Below are 20378 nucleotides of genomic sequence, written 5' to 3' on the forward strand. Positions count from 1 at the left end.
TCTTGAACTCCTGGGTTCAAGTGATCTGCTCCCCCTCAGCCTCCCAAAGTGCTAGGATTACAGGACTGAGCCACCATGCCCGGCCAAGTCACGCTTCTTGCACTTTGATTCACCAAGCTCTTCAGTCCAATTTTACACAAGTGTGAACTCAGGTGTGTGCTTGTGATTCTTTGTTCACACACAGCCAAGTTGGCACGAGAAGGTGAAACAGAGAAGGGCCTCAGTGTTTTTGGCCAAGCCCACAGAAGGCCACCTAAGCAGGCTGGATGCTGCCCAGGGCTGGGCCACAGCGTGTCCTTTGTAAGTCAGCCATCCCAGCCCCCGAACCCCACACACACACAAAGACACACACCCCAGGAGCAGCCCCACAGTGCAAAGGAGCCCACACAGCGGCTAATGGCTGCTCAGGTTTGTGTGATCTGTCTGGGTTCAGGCACAACCTCCAGGGGCCTCTGGCCCAGGTTGCATCTTTCCTGCAGAGCAGAAAAAGCACAGTTAAGAAAACCCCAAGAAGGCAGTCAGTTTCCTCCCTTGAGTTTCTGGGGTGGACTTCCGGCAGAGTTTTTGGCGAACTGACTGTTGCAGTTAAACAATGTGTCTGGCAAGAAGCGAGACTTCCTCCCTTCCTGCTGCCTGGCTCATGGGGCTGCAGCCTCCCTTCTGGAGGTGGCAAGAAAGAACTGTGGAGTCCGCGATCTAAGGGATCCCTGGCAGCCCACGGCAGCCAGAGAACCACATCCACTGGAGAACTCTAGGTTCTCTACGGCCTCTTGTTACTGCCAGTGCTTGTGTGGCTCGAGGTGGGTAATGCGGCAGCCTCCTGCAGCTAGCCCAGGACTGGGCAGCATGGGGCCAGGTAGTTAGTGTAGGAGAGTGAGCCCAAGCTTGGAAAGCAAGACTTGGCTCTGTCACTGGGCAACTGGGCAACCTTTTTTTGGTTTTGTTTTGTTTTGTTGTTTTTGAGACAGAGTCTTGCTCTATTGCCCAGGCTGGAGTGCAGTGGCCTGCTCAAGTCCTGCCTCCCCGGTTCAAGCGATTCTCCTGCCTCAGCCTCCTGAGTAGCTGGGACTACGGGCATGTGCCACCACGCCTGGCTGATTTTTATATTTTTTATTGACGGGGTTTTGTCATGTTGGCCAGGCTGTTCTCAAACTCCTCACCTCAAGTAATCTGCCCTCCTTGGCCTCCCAAAGTGCTGGGATTACAGGCATGAGCCACTGCGCCCAGCCTGGGCAACCTTGAAGAAGTTACTTAGCTTCTCTGAGCCTCAGTTTCCTCATCTGTATAATGGAAGCAATAGTGTCCGTTTTGCAGGGCTAGTATGCCTGGTAAATGAGAATCCTCATAAGGGCCTAGAAATAATAGTGTCATAATGCAGGTGGTTCTACTATTACCAGTGACTAGTATTTGTTGAACACTGACCATAGACTAAGTTTTGTGCTGAGCATTTTATATTTATTGTCCCATTTAGTCCTCCAAAAAATCTAATGAGATATGACTATCCCCAGCTTACAAATAAGAAAACTGAAACTCAAAAAGACCAGCAAGTGACCCCAGAGAACTGCACAAGGATCTGCAGAGAGTGAGCAACAGGAGCCGAAGCCGTGGGCTCACACCAGGCTCTCTTCCTGCCTCTTAAGCCCATGGCACATTTGGAGGGTGCTACCTGAATTGAATGGATGTGCCTGTTGTTTTGAAGTTGGGGTCTACGGCCATACCACCCTGAACGTGCCTGATCTCGTCTGAAGCTGAGGATAGGCATCATCTTTCACTTCAAAATGAAGAAACGGAGGCATTGGGAGGTTAAGTCACACATAGCCAGCAAGTGGCAGAGAGTGAAAGGAACCAGCATTGATGAGCGCCTACTGTATGCCAAACACTGTGCTTACTTCAAGATCCTGTGATCTGCTGGGTGGTTTTGGAGATGTTGGAGTTTCATTGACTTCCCACACTGCCCTGAAGAGGTCTTATTAGTATTAGCCCCATTTTACAGAGAAGGGAACTGAAGCTCCGTGCATGTAATTAGACTCTGAAGGCTGTTGATGGATGGGGAAGGAGAGGGTCCCTCTCTGCTTTTAAGGAATGCATGGACAGTTATGATTCTGGCCTGAGAAGGAAATGGAAGGGGCTCTGTGCCCGTCCCACATATCCTGCCCCACACCCAGGGCCTCATGGGTCCCACCAGGGGAGGCTCCTGGCTTCCCAACAGAGGAAGGCATCACTTCAGAAAGGGCTGTCCCCTCAGGCCTTCTGTAGGTGGCCGGTGGGGTCTAAGTGTGTGTGCCCTTCACTCCCCCCTTCATTCCCCTCATCCTCCCTGTGCTCCTGTAATGCCCACTGGACCACTGGAGAGCCTCCGCAGACAGCAAACAGCAGCAGAGCACACAGCCAGCCGTCTCAAGTCTAGTAAAAGCGAGCTTCCTACAGAAATGCACAGGGGACTGAGATCAGAGTCAAGCGGGCCTGGAAGGATCCCGGGGAACAAACAATGCTGCAGGTGAAGATGGAGGCCCCCTCGGCAAGCCGTCCTTTCTGGCCCCCGAGGAGCCCTGGGGTGGACCCTGGTCACTGTCTTGAACATGTGACTCTAGTCTTTTTGCTCATTTTCAATATCAGTAAAATAAACTTAAGCATGTGTTCCACAATGCGAAGGTTTATTGATTTATAAATTCTATAAATGTGCTACTGAGCTAATAAATGCATCACAAGTGACATAAAAGTTGATATTTTACTAGGATAATAGGAAATCACAACTAGAATTTCTGGTATCTTCTTCCTACGCCCCCAGCATTTTGTGGTGTGCCCTCTCTGGGCCTTGGGAAAGTGATACAGGCCTGCAGAGCCTGGTACTATGCTAGGGTCCGGCTGTAATGGGACACTGCCCTTTCCTGCAAGAGGCCATTGAGCAAGGCATTTGGCACAGGCTTTGGGGTCAGACAGAAGTGGGTTCTGATCTCATCTCTGCCTCTGAGGAGCAGTGTGGCCTGGGCAATGACTTACCACGTGGAGCCTCCATTTCCCCATCACAAAATGGGGGAGATAATCTTCCTGTGCAGAGGTGATGAGATGATGACTGCAAAGACACAGCACGGTGCGTGCCACAAAGGAGGTGGTGTTCAGTCGATAGTCCTGAATCCTCCTGCTTACCAACGAGCTCCCGGTTCCCACCCATGCCCGGGAGGTCAGTAGGCAGCCTGGGTGCCTGAAGGTCCGTCCTAAGGATGAAGTCTAAATGGGGAGAACGGATGACTTGGGAGAGACGTCCCCACAGCTCCTCCTTGGCTCTGGGCACAGCCTTTCCCATGAGTGGTAAGTCGCGTTCCTATGGCTCCAGGTAGAATTCCACAAAAGGAAACATATACATACACAATCTTTATTTCATCCCTCTTCTGGCATCCTCCCAGTTCTACTCACACATGTTTGTGAGTCCCTTTGATGACTTAGAAAGCACAGTAGAGCCAGCATAATCATTCTGCAGTGGTAGAATCTATTTTTGGCCTGGAATAGCCCCATGGACAGGAGACCTATACTGTCCCCCATTAAGGGGACTCCCCATCCTATGCCATTTATCAGGACTGACACAGCCCTCATGAGGCCGCCAAAGAGACAGGACACCTCCCAAGCCACAGCTGCAGCCCGGAGAGGGAAACATACAAGCTCCCCACCTGGAGGCAGCCTCTTCCTGAGTGAGCGGCAGGCTGCCCCGCCATCAAGTTGTCAGAGTCATTCATCCGGGGCAGGACGGAGGAAGCCGCTGTTGACCTCTTCGCCCACGCCCCGGAGTGGCTGTGAGGCGCTCCTGTGGCCTGGGACAGAATGCTTCTGTGAACAGCAGCCCATGGCCAGGCAAGCACAGAACATCTCCCCTGGAAGACCTGCATTCAAAGGGCCACCAAATTAAACTCCCACTTCACACTGAGGGGGGGAAAGTGATAAGTAATGGGGCACGGGGTGCAGAGAGATTGGGCCTACAGGTGGAGGAGGCCTGCAGTGCTTCTCTGGGAGGGGCAGCCTGCTCCCCTGGGAACCAAGCCACTGTTCTCTCCAACACCCTTACCCCAGAGGACTCTGTGTCTGAGCTCTCTGAGCAATTATCAGCTTCCACTGCAGCTGCAGCAGGCACGTTGTTGGAGAGCCCAGCTGGGTTCAAGGACTCTTCCCTGGTGCAAGCCTGGATTGCAAAGACCATGCATGTGGGGGCTAGGATAGATGCCCTATAATTAGCCATGCACCCTAGTTATTCCCTCCCACACCTCTTTCCTGCCCTCCCCTCCTTTTCCCCTCAGAAGTGAAGGTGCTCATAGCGGTCATCAATGCCCTTACAGAGCATTTAGCTCTAAGTTGCATCATCTTTAACTTTCCCCAGGCCCCAGCCTGTGGGTCTCCACACCAGCCACTGTGAGGACAGGATGAATTCATTTGCAGAGGACAAGCACAAAATCTCTGGTAGAAAACAAACACAATGTACCATAGTAAATGGGAGCAGCTTTAAAAAAAGCACAAAATCCATTGGGGACCCCGTTGCCATAGGAACTGAAATTACAGCTTGCTTCCGATAATTAATGGAGGGTTTTGCCATTACAGTATTCTTGAAACTTCGCTTTCCCCTGTGCTACACTGCAGAATACAGCGTCCTCTCCCCATTCATAACTATTTCATGACCATCAGCTGCTGCGTTTCATCACTGCAGATAGCACTCGGCCTAATCCACCCCTTGCCAAATTCATGTCCTGTCAGAGAGCAACTTCCATTTCTTCCTCTTTCTTCTGCAGTCTTCATTTATCTGATTTGAAGTTCTTTACATTCCCAAACCCAGAATGGTGGCTTTAGACATCTCTTTCCTGTGCCTGTCTCATTTTCCTAAAGGTCCCATGGGCCTCCCCCAGGGGTGTTGGTTCTGGCTCAGGCCCTACTGCCCTCTGCACATCTGCTTTGATGGAGTCCTGGGAGGATACTGGGCTTTTGAATTCTGGTGCCTCAATGTGCTGGCTGAGCCTCTGTTCCCTCATGGTTAAGTAGAGATGCCACCTGCCCTGCAGGGTTGGAGAGAGAGAGCCAGATAAGATATAACACATGTAAAGTACCCGTCCCCCCATGGGTGGGCTCAAGTGGTCACAGTGGCTTCTGGTGTTGGTTTGTTCTCTTGTATCTCTTGTTTTTTTCTAGATAAAGTAAAATCCATAACTTTTTTTAATTGACAAAAATGTATATATTTGTGCGTACAGCGTGTTTTGATATTTTGACATGTAGAATGGCTGACCCAAGCTAATTAACCTGTGCATTATCTCACATACTTTTTTTGCGATGAGAACCCTTAAAATCTACTCTTAGCAATTTTCAAGTATACAATATATTGTTATTAACTATAGTCACCATGTTGTACAATAGATGTCTTGAACTTCCTCCTGTCTAAATGAAAATTTTAATCTTTTAATCAACATCTCCTCAAGCCTGACCCCGGTAACCACCATCCTATTCTTTGTTTCTATGAGTTTGTTTCTGTGAGTTTAGATTCCCCATGTAACTGGGATCATGCTGTATTTGGCTTTCAGTGCCTGGCTTATTTCACTTACCTAATGTCCTCTAGGTTAATCCATGTTGCAAAGGACAGGATTTCCTTCTTTTTAGAGGCTGAATAGTATTACATTATGTATATACATCATAATTTCTTTATCCATTCATCCATTGATGGATACTCCCTGTCTTGGCTACTGTGAAGAATGTTCAGTGAACATGGGAGTGCAGATATCTCTTCCACATGCTGATTTCATTTCCTTTGGACATATCCCCAGTAGTGGGATTGCTGGATCATACAGGAGTTCTATTTTTAATTTTTTGCAGAACCTACATATTGTTTTACATAATGGCTGTACTAACATCCCCAACAAATGTGCAAGGGTTTGCTTTTCTCCACATCCTTAGCCATCCTAGCAGGTGTGAGGTGCTATCTTATTGTGGTTTTAATTTTCATTTCCATGATGATTGATGATGAGCGTTTTCTCATACACCTATTGGTATGTCTTCTCTTGAGAAACGTCTATTCAGGTCCGGTGTCCATTTTTTAATTGATTTACAGATGTTCCTTGACTTACAATGGGGTTATGTCCCAATAAACTCATTGTTCATTGATAACACCGTAAGCCAAAAGTATATTTAATCCAGGCATGGTGGCTCATGCCTGTAATCCCAGCACTTTGGGAGTCTGAGGCAGGCAGATCACTTGAGCTCAGGAGTTCAAGACCAGCCTGGGCAATGTAGCGAAATCCCATCTCTACTAAAAATACAAAAATTAGCTGGGCATAGTGAAGCATGCCTGTGGTCCCAGCTACTCAGGAGGCTGAGGTGGGAGGACTGCTCGAGCCTGGGAGGTGGAGGTTGCAGTGAGCCAAGATGGACCCACTGCACTCCAGCTGGGGTGACAGAGTGAGACCCTGTCTCTAAATAAATAAATACTAAAATTAAAAAGTGCATTTAATGCACCTAATTTACCCAACATCATAGCTTAGCCTGGCCTACCTTAAGTGTGCTCAAAACTTTCATTAGCCTATGGTTGGGCAAAATCATCTAACACAAAGCCTATTTTATAGTAATGTGTTGAATATCTCATGTAATTTATTGAATACTGTACTGAAAGTGAAAAACAGAATGGTTGTATGGGTATGGAAGTATGGTTTCTACTGAATGCATGTCACTTTCATATCATCATAGAGTTGAAAAATTGTAAATGGAAACATCATAAGTGGGAGACTGTCTGGATTTGTTTCCTTGCCATTTAGTTGAGTTCCTGTTGCTTTAACTTAAGATAAATTAAAACGCTTCTTTCTCCTTGCTGCCCTAGTGGAGGGGCTAGCCAGACAGCACATTCAAGCTGTATGTCCCGGGATGATTCCAATGAAGGCTCTTCACAGGAACCTGGAGAGAGGCCATGCCCTGACCCTGCAGACGGAGCTGTGGACAATGCTGTTTAAAGGTGACAGGGATGGTCGGGCGTGGTGGCTCACCTCTGTAATCCCAGCACTTTGGGAGGCTGAGGTGGGTGGATCACCTGAGGTCAGGAGTTCCAGGTCAGCCTGGCCAACATGGTGAAACCCCATCTGTACTAAAAATACAAAAATTAACCCAGGCATGGTGGTGGGGGCCTGTAATCCCAGCTACTCGGGAAGCTGAAGCAGGAGAATCACTTGAACCCAGGAGGCAGAGGTTGCAGTGAGCCAAGGTCACGCCATTGCACTCCAGCCTGGGCAAAAAGAGTTAAACTCCATCTAAAAAAAGGGACAGGGACAGGGACAAGTCCTGAGCTAGAGGAAGTGACAGGCTGGTTCACGTGCATGTAGTGCAGAAACAGTGCTCAGCGTCACCTTCTCCCCAGGACTCAGAGCCTGGCGCTCCTCCTTCTTGCCTCCCCTAAGTGTGCTTCCAGGCTCAGTTAGTGAACATTAGTGAGCCTCACTCTGAGAAGTTAGTGAGCTTCAGTCTGAGAAGAGGCACTAATGGTGGGGGCGGAATGGAGCCTTCTGCTCTCCTGTTGAGGGAGCAGCATCTGGAGAGGATGGCTGGTGGCTTGAAGCCCAGTGCTGCTGCTGGGTCTTGAGTGCTGGCCTGTGGGTGACCCGGGGCAATTCCCCCCTGCCTCTGGGATTGTTTCCTGCTACCTCCCACAAGAGCACGAACACACCACGCTGCTGCTCACCACCAGGCCCGTCCAGCAAGCCTTGGGGCCTGTGATAACAGGGGGAGAGTCCTCCCCGACACCTCCTCAGCAGCCTGCTCTGGGGCAGGGTGGTTGTCCCCCTTCTCCCCATTCCTTACCTTCCTCAGCATCGCAGGGACTCAGGGGCAGTTGCCTTTTGAAGCCACGTCCTGAAGGCAGCCCTGAACACCCATCATCCCATGGTCAGTTTCTCTCACAGGGGACAGGGTCTAGGCAGATGCATATAGAAGACCTGGGGGCCAAAGCCAGGCGAGGTGGGTTCAAGGATGGGAAGAACCAGAGGGGTCAAAACTAGAGAGATTGAATCCTGACATGAAGTCTCAAGAAGAGTTCAGAGCAGAAGACAGAAGTCCTGCCAAGAGGGTTAGAAACTGTGAGATTTCCACTTGAAACGAGGAACTGGAAGCAGAAAGTCAGGTGGGATTGAGCACAGAAGGTCCAGCCAATGGGCAGGGATGCAGGGATGCCTCATTGTCTCTGCTAAGGGGCTGGAGAGGGTCAAGCTAGTTAAAGGCATGAATGTGGAGTGACCTCAACCACTGAGGCTGCATTTCTCTTACTGCCTTGAGCTCCTCCTTCAAACCCAGCCCTAGTCACACATGCTGGCTTGGTGGTTGTCACTGAGCTCCAGAAACTTCCCACCCAGGTCCTCCTGTCATGGCAGTGGTGGCCAATAGAGACGCTGTTCCCTGTCCCTAGACTCCCCAACCTGCCCCCGAGAGTTCAGGACCCTGTATGACGCGCTTCCAGCCTTCTATGTGACTGTGGATGAAGCCGATCAAGGGGAGGAAGCTGATCCGAGATTCGGTGCTCGCTCCAGAAGCCCCAAGGGCACCAGTGCTATCTGACATTCTTCTCTAAACCCCTTGACCAATGAGGCCAGGGACCTCAGCGCAGCCTCATCCTCCTGCCCCTGGGGACATTTGCTGGAATCCTCTGCTGCTCTGATTCTGCCAGGCCCTGCCTGCAGGGGGTTCATACCACCCTCAAGGAACCTGGGCCCCTGGGTACCTACGCACAGGCCTGGGGGAAGGACCCTCTGCAGGGCCCATGTGTGGGAGCCTCTCCTGTAGGTTCTCTCTCCTGGCCTCCTGCCCTGTTCTGGTTTCTGGGACACAGATTCAAACCCCTGCCCACACTCATCACTACTTCCTTCCCTGCCCATCTTTTAAATATTATCATGCAATAAAATATACATAATATAAAATGTGCCATCTTAGCCAGTTTTAAGGACACAGTTCTGTGGTATTAAGCACGTGCATGTTGTTGTGCAGCCATCACCACCACTCAGCTCCAGGACTTTTTCACTGTCCCAAACTGAAACCCCGAATGCATTAACACTAACGCCCCATTCCTCCCTCCCTCTAGTCCCTGGCAACCACCATGTCACTCCCTGTCTGTGAATTTCACAATTGTAGGTGCACATGTGAGTGGAATCACAGAGAATTTGTCTTCTTGTGCCTGGCTCGTTTCACCGAGCATAATGTTCTCAAGGGTCATCCATGTGGTAGCATGTGGCAGAATTCCCTTCCTCTTTCTTTCTTTATTTTATTTTATTTTATTTTTTTGAGACAGAGTCTCACACTGTCGCCCAGGCTGGAGTGCAGTGGCACGATTTTGGCTCACTGCAAGCTCCACCTCCCAGGGTTCATGCCATTCTCCTGCCTCAGCTTCCCGAGTAGCTGGAACTACAGGCGCCCGCCACCATGCCCGGCTAATTTTTTATATTTTTAGTAGAGACGGGGTTTCACCGTGTTAGCCAGGATGGTCTCGATCTCCTGACCTCATGATCCACCTGCCTCGGCCTCCCAAAGTGCTGGGATTACAGGCGTGAGCCACCACGCCCAGCCTCCCTTCCTCTTTAAGGCTGAATCATACTCCATTGTCTGGATAGACCACATTTTGTTTATTCATTCATCCTTCAGTGGACATATGGGTTGCTTCCATCTTTAGGCTATTGTGAGTAATGCTGCCGGGCACATAGGTGTACAAATATCTGTTTGAGCCCCTGCTTTCAATTCTTTGCTTGTATACGCAGAGGTGGGATTGCTGGATCATATGATAATTCTATGTTTATTTTTTTGAGAAACCTCAATACTGTTTTCCACAGTGGTTGCACCATTTTACATTCCCACTGACTGTGCATGAGGGTTCCAGTTTCTCCATGTCTTCAGTACTTGCTATTTTCTGTTTATTTTTAGCTATGGCCATTCTAACGGGTGTGAGGTGGGATCTCATTGTAGTTTTGATTTGCATTTTCTTAATGATTATCGAGGTTAAGCCCCTTTTCATGTGTTTGATGGCTGTCTCCATTGAAGAATGTCTGCTCAAGTCCTCTCTCTGCTTTTTAATTGGGACGTTTGTGCTTTCATTGTTGACTTTTTGGAGTTGCTGCCTATTTTAAAGCTCTTTGTGGTAGGCATCCTCATGAATAAGCCCTAACAACCCCCAGCCACTCACCTTTGAGAGTCCTTTTGGAGTCTGACCTCTGCAGCCACATCTCCTTAATCGTGGTCATCTCAGTTGCTCTTGTTGCAACCTTCTCCGGGTCTCTCCTCTTCCCTTGCAGCAGGAGTAAGAAGCGCATGGTGTTTTCTGGTGCGGGCTCCCAGTGGTTCCCTTTATGCAGGACAGGTGATGTGCTATTCCTGGGACCTCCCCTCCTGCTTGGGGTTCCAGCAGCATCCTGGGTCAATGACCTCTGCAAACCTTTCACAGAATTCCTCTAACGCCTCTTCCTGGGTCAGAGCAGAGAGCTCAGTGCCAAACATTTCATAATTACCGCTTCAAAGATTCTGCATCACACGCACGTCAGCGATGTTCCAGGGGCAGAGAAAGGAAGCGTGCACTGGAGGTGTCACCGGGCTTCATTACCGCCATCATAAAGATTGAGTACTTACCTGCCAGGTCGCAGTGTTCAGTGCTGGAGTGCGCGTGTGAATGTCTACCATGCGCTGCCCATCGGGCCAAACCCTAGTTCCCAAGGCCTTCCTTGAGTGACTTCAGCTCGTTTCTGGAATGTTTCAGTGATGCCACTTTCCAGCTCCAGGGAGACTTTCTGGAGAGTCAAAGCAACAAAGGCAGAGAAAGCAACAGAGAAAGTAGAAGGAGAGGAGGAAGAAATGGAAGAGCAACAGACTCCTTTTTCACTCTCAGACTTCCTCCTCTCTCCCACTCAGAGCCCCACACTCGTTTGCTTACAAGCTGCCTGCTCGGCTGCCCTGGGACTTGCTTTTCACTTGGATCTGAATTCAGTGGCTCCAGGCTCCACTCGGGCAGAGGGAAGCCTGGGAGAGCCCAAATGCTTAGGCTCTGACTTTCAAGGAAGATGATTTCCCCTAATATTGGGACATCTGATGCATTCATAGGTTAGCTCCTCATCTGAGAGCAGCTGCCTCTCGGGAGAAGACATCTGTCCTTCAGAGCTAGCCTGGGGAGGTGAAGGAGGGAAGGTGGAAGGAGGGGAGGGGAGGGGAAGGAGAGAGCAGGGAGGGCAAGGACAGAGCACAGGTGGGAGGAACAAGGTGGAGGAGAGTAGGGAGACACTTGACACCATTTGGAGAGCAGCTACAGTGCCTCGCACACAGACACATCTAAAGACTGAAAGGCTGGCCCCAACAGATCTTGTGAAATGAGTGGATTTCTTCTTGGATTGCTGCCCACTCCTACCCCCATGTCATCTGTGGAAAATAAGGCTCAACATGTCTCCTTTGGGACTCTACAAGTTTCTTAAAAGTGTCTGAGCCACCAGGTCGTCAAGCAGGGGATGTTGCATGGGGGGCCTGACCCTCCAGCCCGCTATCCAAGGAGAGCTACTCAGTTTATATCTGTTCAATGTGTTTAAAAAGGACGTTCTGGGGCTGGGCTCGGTGGCTCATGCCTGTAATCCCAGCACTTTGGAAGGCCAAGATGGGCAGATCACAAGGTCAGGAGTTCGAGACCAGCCTGGCCAACATGGTGAAACCCCCGTCTCTACTAAAGATTTAAAAAATTAGCCGGGTGTGGTGGCAGGTGCCTGTAATCCCAGCTACTCAGGAGGCTGAGGCAGGAGAATTACTTGAACCCAGGAGGCGGATGTTGCAGTGAGCCGAGATTGCACCACTGCACTCCAGCCTGGGCAACAGGGCGAGACTCGGTCTCAAAAAATAAATAAATAAATAAATAAATAAATAAATAAATATGTAAATGCTTTAACATAAACACATAGATGACTGGCCTAGACCCCACCCCCACCCCCCACCAAGGACCCCTCTACCTCAGACATCTCCTGGTCTTCGCCCTGCCCCAGGCAGACAGTGACAGATGTCCACTCTGTTAGCCACAAGGAACTGGCCAGGTCAAGCTGGTGCAGAGGGAAGGGCAAGTCCATGTTCCTCACACCAAGAACTGTTGCCCCTGGGAGCTGGGAGAAGTTGGAATTGATTGGAATGCCCATGGTGGCCTGGCTGGGCCCAGGGATGCTGAAATTCATGAAAAGGGGACCTTCTGGGGCCTGTTGTCAGTCAAAGGGGGTGAAAAGGGGCAGATGTGAATTTCATATAGAAACTTTCTAGAAAAATGACATTGATTTTTCTAGAAATGAAAATAGAAATGTTTCATAGGCCAGGCACAGTGGCTCACACCTGAAATCTCAGCACTCTGGGAGCCCGAGGCAGGAGGGTCACTTGAGCCCAAGAGTTTGAGACCAGCCTAGGCAACATAGGGAGACCCCATTTCTACAAAAAAGTTTTAAAAATTAGCAGGGCGTCTGTAATCCCAGCACTTTGGGAGGCTGAGGCAGGAGGACCACGAGGTCAGGAGCTTGAGACCAGCCTGGCCAGCATGGTGAAACCCCATATCTAGTAAAAATACAAAAAAAAAAATTAACTGGTCAGGGTGGCGCAAGCCTGTAATCCTAGCTACTCAGGAGGCTGAGCCAGGAGAACTGCTTGAACCTGGGAGGTGGAGGTTGCAGTGAGCTGAGATTGCACCACTGCACTCCAGCCTGGGCGAAAGAGCAAGACTCAGTCTCAAAAAAAAAAAAAAGCTGTGCATGATGGCATGTACCTGTAGTTCCAGCTACTTGAGAGGCTGAGTCAGGAGAATCACTTGATCACTTGGGCCATTGGGTTCAGGGCTGCAGTGAGCCATGATCACACCACTGTACTCTAGCCTGGGCAACAGAGTGAGTCTCTCTCTTTCTCTCTCTCTCTCTCTCTATATATATATACACACACACATATACACACATATATATAAATTTTTAAAAAGAAATGTTTTATAAAACATAAATACTTGGTCATTTAACCATCTTCTTATTGCTCTCAGCGTCTAAATGTCTCTTGGTAGAGAAGCTGACTAGAAATCTGCAGAAACTCGGGAATCTGGTGTCAGCCTCTGAATTGGTGATTCTCAACACCGGCTGCACTTCAGGACCTCCCAAAGGGTTGGTTAACACTTTGTTCAAGCCCCACCCATCTCCGAGTCTGGTTTAAAGTGGCCTGGGTGGGGGTGGGTACAGGGATTTGTTAAATGCTCACCAGGTGGTTACAATGGGCAGCCCCGCTTGAGAGCCATCAAGGCAAAGTAAAAGTTGCGTTAACTTCCAGCAGCCACGCCCCTTATTTATGAAAGGAGTTGAAAACCTTTTCCACACAAAAACCTGCACACGGATGTTTAGAGCCACTTTATTCGTATTTGCTAAAAGTTGGAAACAACCAAGATATCCCTCAGTAGGTGAGGGGATAAACTGGGGTACATGCAGACAATGGCGTATTACTTAGCACCAAAGAGAATTGAGCTGCGAAGCCATGAAAAGGCATGGGGGAAACTTAAATGCATATTACTGAGTGAAAGAAGCCAATCTGAGAAGGCTGCATACTGTATGATTCCAACTGTATGACATTCTGGAAAAGGTGAAACGATGAAAAGGATAACAAGATCAGTGGTTGCCAAGGGGGGAGCGGGAGGAAGGGATGAACTGGTAGGGTACAGAGGATTTGTAGGGCAGTGAGACTACTCTGATATTATAATGATGGATGCATGTCATAATGCATTTGTCAAAACCCATAAAATGTCCAACACAGACAGTGAACCCTAAGGTAAACCATGGACTCTGGGTGATAGAGATGTGTCAATGTTGGTTCATTAATTGAAACAAACATGCCAGTCTGGTGGGGGATGTTGATAATGAGGGGAGCTGTGCATGTGTAGGGGGGAAGGTACCTGGGATATCTCTGTACTCTGCTCAATTTTTCTGTGAATCTAGAACTGCTCAGAAAATGAAGTCTGTTTTTAAAAGAAAAAAGCTGTGGCTCTCTTCTCTTCCTCGTTTGACAAACAGCTCCATCTGCTCATGCAGTGTCAGCCTCATCCAGGATAAAATGGTGAGAGTCTGAGTCAATGGATTTGGCCATATTGGATACCTGGTCACCAGGGCAGCTTTCAACTCTGGCAAAATGGACACTGTCATCATCAATGATCTCTTCACTGGCCTCAACTCCATGGTCTACATGTTCCAGTATATTTCATGACAAGTCCAATGGCACAGTCAAGGAAAGAGAACAGGAAGCTTGTAATCAATGGGAAACCCATCTCCATCCTCCAAGAGCAAGATCTCGCCAACATCAAATGAGGCAACACTGGTGCTGAATATGGTGCAGAGCCCACTGGCGTCTTCAGCACTACAGAGAAGACTGGGGCTCACTTGAAGTAGTCAAAACTGTTGTCATCTTTGCCCCTTGTGCTCTTGTGCAGATCCATGTTTGTGGTGGGTGTGAACCATGAGAAGTATGAATTATCTTCTCGAGATTGTCAGCAGTGCTTCCTGCACTATCAACGTTTGGCACCCTTGGCCAAGGTCATCTATGACTACAGTCCATGCCACTACTGCCACCCAGAAGACTGTTATAGAAACTTTGGCGTGACTGCTGCAGAACATCATCCCTGTATCTACTAGTGTGGCCGAGGCTATGGGCAAGGTCATCCCTGAGCCAGATAAGAGGCTCACAGGTATGGCCTTCTGTGTTCCCACCCATAATATTTTGGTTGTGGCTCTCATCTGCCATCTGCAGAAAGCTGCCAAATATGATGGCATGAGAAGATGCTGAAGCAGGTATCGGAGGGCCCCCTCAAGGGCATTCTGATCTACACTGAGGACCAAGTTGTCTCCTCTGACTTTAAGAGTGGCATCCGCACTCTTCTACCTTCAATGCCATGGCTGGCATTACCTTCAACGGCCACTTTGTCAGGCTCCTTTCCTGGGATGAATTTGGCAGCAGCAACAGGGTGGTGGACCTTAGGGTCCACACGGCCTCCAAGGAGTAAGACCCCCAGACCACCAGCTCCATCAAGAGCATGAGAGGAAGAGTGAACCCCCAGCTGCTGGGGAGTCATTGCCCCACTCAGGCTCCCCAAAGTCAGTTTCCATTCCAGACTCCTGGAGGAAGGACAGGGGCTTAGGCAGCTCCAGCTTGTCATGCACCATCAATGAAGTATACCATCCCCAGCCAAAAGAAAAAGGTCACATAACCTAACATGGGCAACAGTCCTCTCACATGATTCACGGTATTGAGTGTTTGGTTAGTAGAACAGAAGAGTGGTCCAGTTTCCAAAATTTCTAATCATGTGTATACTGATAAAAGTGAAATCGTTACAGTTGGTCGTTGGTTGATGTGATGCTATGGTGTCTTTTGATGCAAGTGCTGCCATAAACTTTTCCCTCTGGCCGATCCCCAAGACGAGGCTTCTCCAGAGGGACTTTTGATAAGAATAAGACTCCAAAGACATTGAGAATCTCCCAGTTCAAAGGAGCCCTCCCTAGCTCAAGGTTGCCTAGAATTCTAGCCCTCTCCTCCGAGGCTTTATGGGGCTGGTGTTCCTGGGAGTGTCCGTGTCACAGTGTGAGTAGCTAGGCACCTAGTGGGACTGTGTTGCACCTGTTCCTGAGAGCAGGTGTGATTAGGAAACAGCAGAACGAAGGGCAGCATGCAGGCACGTGGGGGTGAGAAGGCACTGGCACATCCCTCCCACCTGGGGGTGGGGCTTACTGTAGGAGAGGCATGGTCTCCAGAGGACCCCTCCCTTCACCACTGTGCAGGATGCTCAGTCAGTCCTGAATATTACAGCCAAACCCTAGCCAGGGCCCCTGCCACCTGAGGTAGTGGCTGAGTGTGTGGGGATGGAGTTCCCATAGCCTGCCGGCAAACTCTTCGGGATCACACACATCCTAAGAGCAAAGGAAAAGAATCCATGCTAAAATCCATGCTAGCCTATGTCCGTCTCTTCTCAAAACTGCTTCGGGAGCTTTAGTTCTTGGAGAAACCACACTTTTCGGATCCAATTTCAAGACTTTCCACATGTCCCTTGTAAATGAGGATGTGCACTCTTGAGCGTGAAGAGTTTGTAAAAAGGCCACAGTTGGTCATTCCAGGGACAGTGTCAGAAAAGCAGGTGGTCTTCCTGGGAAGCCACGGGGTGACACACCCCTGCAGGGGTTCATTCTATGCATGGCACATTTAAGTCAAAGCTCTCCCCACACAGGGTTCAAAGGAACAACCTCTGGGATATTTTGCAGACCAGCAAAGGGTTCCCATGATGTGGGCAACTCTCACTCACATCCTCGGAGGCATCAGCAGGGCCGGCTGGGATGCAGGCTGCCGCTTGTGCTGGAAGTGATATTCACTCTCAGAAGGGCAACCTGGATCACTTCTCCCTTCGGAGTGTGGTGCAAAGACCTGGATGTCCAGTCATGAGACCTTCTGGGTACAACCCTATGGTCGTATCTTCATCTCAGAGCAAACGCAAATGCCCTGTGTTGCCTGCCACCCTGGAGGGTATGAGGATCAGAGGAGGTGCTTTGGAAACACCTTGAAACTACATAGAGCTTTTTGGATATAAGCTCGATGCTGCTTATCTCCCAGTGGCCCTTTGGGAGGAAATGGAATCACTGTTGAACCCAATGCAACTCTCAGAGAAGTCAAGACACAGGGTAGATTGGTTGTAGAGGCCCCTCGTGCCCGTCCCACTCATCACAGATGTAATCTTTCTTTTGGGTTGCATGAGGCAGGTCTCCGTGGCTTCCAAAACAATGAATCCTCCAAGGTCAAATATATTTTTAAATTTCTCATCAGAGTTCTTTGAGAAAGGGAACTTTGTTTTCAGTGTCTCTTTTTGCAGAGGATAATTACTACTACTGATAAAATTGCTGGTTCTATGGGTAGACCTGTGATGCTGGGATCACACGACCCTGCAGGCCTTTGAGTCGCTGGCAGCTGTTGCCTTCCAGAGGGAGCCCTGCACCCCAGGGCTGTGCAGGAGGAAAGAGGGAGCCCATGGAAGTGGGGTCACATTGTGAAGGGCCAGCCAACCCCATGGATGGTCCCGGCTCCCCTGGAGACACATGACAACGTTCCTTATAAGTGGGCTTCTCCAGCTCAGGCCGTTGACAGTTTCAAGAAATCCGTTAGAAGAAACAGGCAGAGTTGTGATGCTGGCAAAGTTCTAGGGCTTTTTATTTTTCCTTCCCCATTTTAACTGTTAAAATTTATCTCCGACATTGCACAAACGAATGAAATCAACAGCCTCTTATCACATCCCAAATCTGTCAACCAATGTCTACCAGCCACTTGGAGCCAAAAGCCTCTTAGCACGTGTGTGACTTGAGCTGAGAAGGGCAGGACAGGAGCGCAGGCAGCTTTGTTCTGGCACCGTCGTTCCCAAACATTTGCTCATTTAGAGCCCAGGAGGCAGCAGTGCCTCCACAGCCTCTGATCTCGGTTCTGCGGGCTACCAGACAGGGTTCAAGCACCTCCCTGACAAGCCTTCATCTCTTTCTTCAGTCACCAACCACCACCCATGGCCGTAGGGGCCAGTGGCCAAATTCTATGCTGTCCTCCTAGCCTTTCATGCATGCCCAGGTCTCCATGGGGTGGGAAGAGTTAGAGGTACTGCTGTGAATCCACAGTTGCCTTAAGTGGCTTGGGCTGAACCAGATAGAGAAAGAAGCACAGCCATCCCTGGGGCACAGTCACCCTGGCACCCACCTTGGGCTGAGCACTTTCATGACTGGAAGCTTTGGAGAACAAGTCCTTGGGCAGTACCTCTGGCTGGGCTGGCTCCAAGAGTTTCTGATCTTGGACAGATCCCAGGGTGCACCTCTCCAAGACATGTCTGTTCCCATGACATCTGGAGGAAAGAGACATAAGACTTAACGTAAGTTTCCTTAGAGTTCATTTGAGTTAATCTATCTATGTATTCCTGGGGGCAGCACATGAAAACTACCAATATTAATAAGTACCACACATGGGGTATCTCCCATATGCCGGGCACTTTTTATACAGGCATAGCTGATTTTAATTGCACTTCGCTTTATTGTGCTTTGCAGAGATTGCATTTTTTACAAACTGAAGGTTTATGGCAACATGGCATCGAGCAAGTCTACAGGTGCTCACTTCCTGTCTCTGTCACATTTTGGTAGTTTTTTGCAATATTTCAACCTTTTTCATTGTTATTATATATGCTATACTCATCTGTAATCAGTGATCTTTGGTGTTACTACTGTAATTGTTTTTGGGCATGATAAACCACACCCATATAAGACAATGAATTAATCAATTAATGTTGTGTGTGTTCTGACTGCTCCACTGAGGCTGTTCTCTCTCTCTCTCTCTCTCTCTCTCTTTCTTTAAGCTTCCTTATTCCTTAAGACACAACAATATTGAAATTAGGCCAATTAATAACCCTACCATGGCCTCTAAATATTCAAGTGAAAGAAAAGTGGTATGTCTCTCAACTTTAATCAAAAGCTAGAAATGATTAAGCTTAGTGAGGAAGGCATGTTGAAAGCCAAGACAGCCTGAAACCTAGCCCTCTTGTGCCAAACAGCCAGGCTGTGAAAGCAAAGAAAAATTTCCTGAAAAAAATTAAAAGTGCTACTGCAGTGAACACACGTATGATAAGAAAGCGAAACAGCCTTATTGCTGATATGGAGAAAGTGTGCGTGGTGTGGATAGAAGAGCAAACCAACCGCAATGTTCCCTTAAGCCAAAGCCTAATCCAGAGCAAGACCCTATCTCTTTGGTTCTATTAAGGCTGAGAGAGGTGAGGAAGCTGCAGAAGAGAAGTTGGAACCTAGTAGAGGTTGGTTCATAAGGTTTAAGGAAAGAAGCCATCTCCATAACATCAAGTGCAAGATGAGGTGGCAAGCGCTCCAGATCTTGCTAAGATCATCGATGAAGGTCACTACACTAAACAACAGATTTTTCATGTAGATGAAAGAGCCTTCTACTGGAAGAAAATGCCACCTAAGACTTTCATAGCTAGAAAGGAGAAGTCAATGCCTGGCTTCAGAGCTTAAAAGGACAAGCTGACTCTCTTGTCAGGGGCTAATGCAGCTGGTGACTTGAAGTTGAAGCCAGTCCTCATGTACCATTCAAAAATCCTAAAGCACTTAAACTTATGCTAAATCTACTCTGTCTGTGCTTTATAAATGGAACAACAAACCCTGGGTGTCAGTACATCTGCTTACATCATGACTTACTGAATATTTTCAACCCACTGTTGAGACCTTCTGCTCAGAAAAAAAAAGATTTTTTGAAAATGTGACTGCTCATTGAGTACCAGGTCACCCAAGAGCTCTGATAGAGATGTACAAGAAGATGAATGTTTCCATGTCTGTTAGCACAACATCCATTCTGCAGCCCAGGAATCAAGGAGTCATTTTGACTTTCAATTCTTATTATTTAAAAAATACATTTTGTAAGGCTATAGCTTCCACAGATAGTGAATCCTCTGATGGATCTGGACAAAAGAAATTAAAACCTTCTGAAAATAATTCACTATTCCAGGTGCCATTAAGAACATTCATGATTCATGGGAGGGGGTCAAATGCCAACATTAACAGGAGTTCGGAAGAAGTCGATTCCAACCCTGGATGACTTCGAAAAGCTCAATTGAGACTTTGGTCAATTTACCACAGCAAGTCACTGCAGATGTGGTGGAAATAGCAAGAGAACTATAATTAAAAGTGGAGCCCGAAGATGTGACTGAATTGCTGCAATCTCGTGATGAAGTTTAAGTAGGTGAGAAGTTGCTTTATATGGATGGGCAAAGAAAGTGGTTTCTTGAGACGGAATCTACTCCTGGTGAAGATGCCGTGAACATTGCTGAAATGACAACAAAGGATTTAGAATGTTACGTCGACTCAGTTGATAAAGCAGTGGCAGGGCCTGAGAGGATTGACTCTAATTTGGAAAGAAATTCTACTGTGGGTGAAATGCGGTCAAACAGCATCACGTGCTACAGAGACATCTTTCGCGAAAGGAAGAGTCAATTGCCAAGGCAAACTTCATTGTTGTCTTATTTTAAGAAATTGCCACAGCCGCCCCCACCTTTGGCAACCACCACCCTGATCAGTTAGCAGCCATCCACAGTGAAGCAAGACCCTCCACTAGCAAAAAGATTGATTCACTGAAGGCTCAGATGAAGTCTAAGACGTCACCACCCAGCACCTCCTTGTCCTCACCCTTAGCAGGCTGAGCCCCGAGGCTGCCTCTGAGGGAAACACAACACACTGGTGTGTCTGTGCTGCTGGCACCCCACATCAGACACACACACAGACAGCCCCATGGGAGGCACAGACCCGATGGGGAGGCCTGGTGGACAGCACAGGAGAACTCAGCCAGCCATG

This window comes from Pan troglodytes, chromosome 14 (assembly GCF_028858775.2).
Source record: "Pan troglodytes isolate AG18354 chromosome 14, NHGRI_mPanTro3-v2.0_pri, whole genome shotgun sequence".
In the NCBI taxonomy this organism is placed as follows: Eukaryota; Metazoa; Chordata; class Mammalia; order Primates; family Hominidae; genus Pan; species Pan troglodytes.